This window comes from Oncorhynchus mykiss, chromosome 1, assembly GCF_013265735.2.
Source record: "Oncorhynchus mykiss isolate Arlee chromosome 1, USDA_OmykA_1.1, whole genome shotgun sequence".
In the NCBI taxonomy this organism is placed as follows: Eukaryota; Metazoa; Chordata; class Actinopteri; order Salmoniformes; family Salmonidae; genus Oncorhynchus; species Oncorhynchus mykiss.
In genome coordinates, this window is record NC_048565.1 from 62221207 (window position 1) to 62227206 (window position 6000).

The following is a 6000-nucleotide window of genomic DNA, read 5'->3' on the forward strand; positions in this document are numbered from 1 at the left end:
GGTAGGAGATGGATTCAGTAAGCTAGCCAGTGTTGATTGTATTCAGACTCTCAAACTGAATTGAGAGCTTCTTGGGTTGAGTGGGTAGAGGTTGACTAGGGTGAAAGTGATGAGTTTATGGTTGGACAGCCCTGACACATTTCCTTCCAATTTGGCGAGATCCACACCTGTGGTACAGACCAGGTCCAGTGTATAGCCTTTGTCGTGGGTGGGAAAGTCCTTGTGCTGTTGGAGTCCAAAGTTGTCCAGGACATCAGCCAGGCCGGTAGAGAGACTGCAGTTAGGGGAGTCGACATGTGTGTTGAAATCACCAAGCACTAGCGCAGTGCTCAGGAGTGTGTAGTAGCGCAGATGGTTCAGCAAGAAAGTCAGAGTTGAGCTTAGGTGGCTGAAAAATCAGGACAGCCAGTACTGATACAGAGCCATTATGGCAGCCATATTGGATTTTGGAACCTCCTGCTTTGGGCTGTGTGTGTCAATAGTAGTTCATACATGCATAATCTATAAGCAGAATTTCTGTCTTATCTCAATTTGCCACGAAATCCCTAGTTTGAAAGCGACTGTTTTCTTGAAGCTGTGCCGCGCCATTTTCCCTACATTCCCCCCCCACGTGGGCCAGCCCCCTAGCCATGTGAGTTCTAGCCAATGAGCTTCAACCCCTCGCATTTGAGTGACAGCTAGCAAGATGCCTGCCCAGTGTTATCCCATGAGGTTGCAAGGCGGACCCAACGGCTCGGTGGACACAGCAAAGAGAGAGAGAGAGAGAGCAATGACGTGGTGCACATATCTGCACATACTGTATGTGATATAGAACACAATTTTCGGGACCACTATTAATTACAAGAGTAGGGTCCAAAGACACAAAATCCTTCAAGGAACCTTGGACCCAAAAAGTCTCATTCTGATGTCTGAGCCAACTTATTTTTCCTTAGAGCAGATTACAATAGCCACAACATCAAAAAACGCATAACTGTATTTAGTTTTGTCAAGCAGGACCACACAGCACCAAATGAGAGCAATTAATCAGCTCCCATAAAGTAAAGGTTACATCCATCATAGTTGATATTTCCACCTAAGGTATCTCTGTAATTACGAGTCTACATCTCCAAGATGTATTATTTTTTTAGTTAACTAGGCAAGTCAGTTAAGTTCAAATTCCTATTTACGTTGACGGCCTACCAGGGAGCAGTGGGTTAACTGCCTTGTTCAGGGGCAGAACGACAGATTTTTTACCTTGTCAGCTCGGGGATTCAATCCAGCAACCTTTCGGCTACTGGTCCAACGCTCTAACCACTAGGCTACCTGCTGCCCCATTACAATATCCTAATGCAGTTTGTTTGTGTATTTAGGGCTCACAACTTTGCAATATCAGAGTTTGCAAAATTGGGTTACCTGAGCTTATGTGGCTCATCCCCCCTCCAGTCAGGTATTATTCTGCACTTTTAGAGTTTAGGGGGTGTGTCACAATCAATCTAACCACATTTGCAGTAAAATATTGCCAGTAGCCTAATAAGTTTGATTTGTGTGTGAATAACCAGAGTAATTGAAGTCAGCTCTCTCGTGGATGCTACCTGCACAAAAAGCATTAAAAAAAATATTAAAATCAACTGGCAAGCCAGTAAACTAGTGCAGTGTCTCCCAAAAATAACTTTCCATTGCACTGTCCCACCCACTGACCAAAGATAAGGCCTCTCTTTCCGCCCAGCCTAGCCTGCAGTTAGCGTATTACCTTGACACAGGAAAATAATTTGTCAAAACCTTATTTTAAAGCACTATGAATGTCATCCTGTGTTGCCGCTCTTAATTGAAATGTCGTTGGCAAACGGAGGAAATATATGGGCACACATGGCTGGTTTCGGCGGAATGGTTTATGGTGATGGTAACCACAGCTGTTTAATATTAACATCCTCCGTACTGTATACTTTACATTCCACATGTCACTTCTACTTTGATTTATCCAAATAGAGGTTAACGGGAGATAAAACTGCTGTTTTACGTTTTATCATATTGTGATTTTCAGATAGCTCTCGCTAAATAAACACACATTTACATTTCACAAATGATTTTTTTGAGCAAGGTCACTTCTAAGACAACTGTGAGAGGTTGCAATAATATCCCGATAATGATTTGCGGGCAGCCTCTCGAGGTTTGTCATCTGCAAATGATTCAAGCTCGGAGGACTAAGCCATTTTATGTGGCTAAGATCTTTCAGAGGAGCATTTCTTCCAGAGAGGCCAGGTTGGAAATCCAACAGCTGCGCTATTGGAAATAATTTACTCGGTCTGGGCTCATCTTTAGTGAAGTTCTCTGTCATTCCGATGGCTCAATTAAAGCTCTGTTAATCACCACCCTTGAATACCGCAATGGAAAATGATCAACCCATGTAGACTGTACTCTTCTGATCTGAGATAAGCTTTTTAAAATGACCCGGAAGATTAAGTGCAAAGTGCATTCTACATTACGCAGAAGGAAACTATTCACACCTTCATCTGTGCACACATAAACACACGTGCCCAGGCGCTCTCTCTCTCTCTCTCTCTCTCTCTCTCTCTCTCTCTCTCTCTCTCTCTCTCTCTCTCTCTCTCTCTCTCTCTCTCTCTCTCTCTCTCTCTCTCTCTCTTTTCACACACATAGTAAGTGAATATGAGAAAGGGGTCGGACGCCCATCCCCCCTCCGTCAACCTTGCCACAACCCCAAACTCCTGAACTCACTTGTACATTTTAGGCCCCGATAATAAACCAACATCTGCAGAACTTACAAGTGCTTTACCAGAGTTAATTGAGTAAATTGAAGCAAGCTGCAGCGCAGTGGTGATCTATGATCCCCGGTTGAGGGCCCAGAAGGGAGACAACAGATTTACTGCGAGGACAGTGGGCGGCCTTTTGTTCAGGCCCTGGTTCATGGGAAGTTTGAGGTCAGCTGGGATTAAAATATCCCCAAGAACAAATGGTGTAATTTGAGTGTAATATAAGGAGCCCTGTGCCAGTTTCTACCAGGGATTCCAGGTGTGATTTATTAGATTTTAAGCCCCATGTCCCTTTTTCACTCCCTGTCTGTCCGTCCGGCCCCCCGTCCATCCGTCCGTCCTATTATTTAGGATTTATAGATAACAGGAATATTGGCCCTTATTAATGGATCCTTTAGTTCTGGATGACATAACCGAAACAGAGGGAGTCGTGCAATATGAACACAAACCAATACCAAGAGGTGAAAAGTCAGGCAGCCTCCAATCTGGGTGACGACGCTACTAGAGACTCCTCTAACTTTCACCTTGAGAGTCTCAGTGAGATTGCAGTGCTTCACTCTTCTGAAACTACAAAGGAAAAGAAGTACGGGGTCATAACTAGGCACATTGGTGACTGGGATTGGGGGATTGACCCCTTTGCGGGAGTTTCTCAGGAGCACTGAGCCAGCTGGCCAAGGTGGAGGTGGTGCTGTCGTGCGGTGATTACATTAAATTGAGCGTTCAGAAGAACCACTCAACCCACTGGCCAAAAACTGGTTAAATCAACGTTTTTTTCCACGTCATAACTATGTGACGACGTTGAATCAACATAAAGTTAATTGCGTATTTTTTTCACGTGACTTTTAACTTAAACCCAATGTCATGGTGACATTTTTTGTTGATTTCATGTTGAATTCACATTCGTTGACAAATGTAAATCAAATATAAATGTTGAACTAATGTCTGTGCCCAGTGGGAAGGACCCTGGCAAAACGTGGAGATGTGATTGACAATGATAGAGCAAAAAATACGTATGTGTGCTGAAAGAACCAGTGTGCACAAATACTACTCAAAATCCCCTCAATTGTTTATTTACTCTCCTCAGCCCACTGTTGGTATTTATGTTTAGGACATTCATTCATCCTTGTCTGTTTTTACATCAGGAGATTCATTGCGGCTAAATTACATTACACACACCAGTGCGTTTACTTTTACGTTGGTTAAAATGTCAAATTATTTGTATTTTTGTGCCTCTGCAAACCCAAATAATCTTTATATTTCCTGTCTCTTGTGTAATATTATGAAGTAGCCTCCATGACATCTGTAAATGCAGTGTGTATAGACATCTACACCAGATAATCACCACTCATTAAGTGGTGATATAGCAACGGTTGATTAATCCAAAATGAATGCAGCTCCTCTCCCTCCAAGGGTTAACGGGAACACACACATCTAACAGAGAAAAGGAAAGACAACAGTGTCATCCCGTACAAAATAATCAAATTACAAAATCACACACACACACACACACACAAAACCCCATCTGTCTAATAAGGGCAGACACAAGCCTAAATTGCAACGTATGCTAACATCCTCGAAGATGATTAAACAGTTATGTCAAATTTGGCTTTATTCCCAGCTCGATTTTACTTCCAGATCTTTTGCATGTTTCTCATCGTTTAATGTGAAGGCACAAAAGGATCATTATCTCGCACCAAATGAGAGGCTGTGTAGGCTGCGCCAATCAACTCCCCCCCATGCGTGGATGCTAAAGATAATTAACCACGTTGTATCATTGGGAGGTTAGCTACACCGTCTCTTCAACCCTTTCACACTCTCACTGAACAACCAGCCTACCTCTGACTCTGTACACAGGGCCACACAAATGGAGAGAGAGAGAGAGAGAGAGAGAGAGAGGGAGAGAGAGAGAGAGAGAGAGAGATAGAGAGAGAGAGAGAGAGGGAGAGAGAGAGAGAGGGAGAGAGAGAGAGAGAGAGAGAGAGAGAGAGAGAGAGAGAGAGAGAGAGAGAGAGGGAGAGAGAGAGAGAGAGAGGGGGATAGATAAAGGGAGAGGTGGGTGGAGACAGGAGGAAGAAATAGCGGGCCAAACTCGTTTTCCGCTTGAGGGGTTAGCTGCAGAGAATGCTCCTCCACTAGGTAAATGATTAAGGGGGGGAGAAACCTTTGCTGCTTTGCCATTATGTACTTCAAAGGTCTCCAAAGGCAGGTTAAATGAAAAGCAAATGTGTTACCCTGCTGCTCAAATACCTAAAATGTTTTAGCAGGTGCAAGCAATGAAGAGGTGGGCAGTGACAGCAGTGCCGTGGCTGCACCTTGCTTGGGAAAGCCTCCAGGACCCTCCTCCTCTTTAGATGGAGAGAGAGTGAGGGAACCAGGGGAGGAAGATACTGACTGGTGTCCTGTGGCTTCCAAGTTTCTGTTGAATGTTCGCACCACTCTAGCTGACCTTTGGCTAGACTCAGGTGAGGTGAGGCAGCAAGTGCTCTACAATATAGTGTTGAACTCAATGAAGTAGTCAATGAAGAGCATTCATTTATTGTTAACAAACTATAGTTTTGGCAAGTTGGTGCATGACACAAGTCATTTTTCCAAGAATTGTTAACAGACATGTTATTTAACTTGTATCACAATTACAGTGGGTCAGAAGTTTACATACACTAAGTTGACTGTGCCTTTAAACAGCTTGGAAAATTCCAGAAAATTATGTCATGGTTTTAGAAGCTTATGATAGGCTAATTGACGTAATTTGAGTCAATTGGAGGCGTACCTGTGGATTTATTTCAAGACCTTCCTTCAAACTCAGTGCCGCTTTGCTTGACATCATGGGAAAATCTAAATAAATCCGCCAAGACCTCCAATTTTTTTTTTTTTTTTAGATCTCCACAAGTCTGGTTCATCCTTGGAAGCAATTTCAAAATGCCTGAAGGTACCACGTTCATCTGTACAAACAATACTACGCAAGTATAAACACCATGGGACCACGCAGCCATCACATCGCTCAGGAAGGAGACGCATTCTGTCTCCTAGAGATAAACGTATTTTGGTGTGAAAACTGCAAATCAATCCCAGAACAACAGCAAAGGACCCTGTGAAGATGCTGGAGGAAACAGGTACAAAGTATCTATATCCACGGTAAAACGAGTCCCATATTGACATAACCTGAAAGGCCGCTCAGCAAGGAAGAAGCCACTGCTCCAAAACCGCCATAAAAAAGCCAGACTATGGTTTGCAACTGCACATGGGGACAAAGATC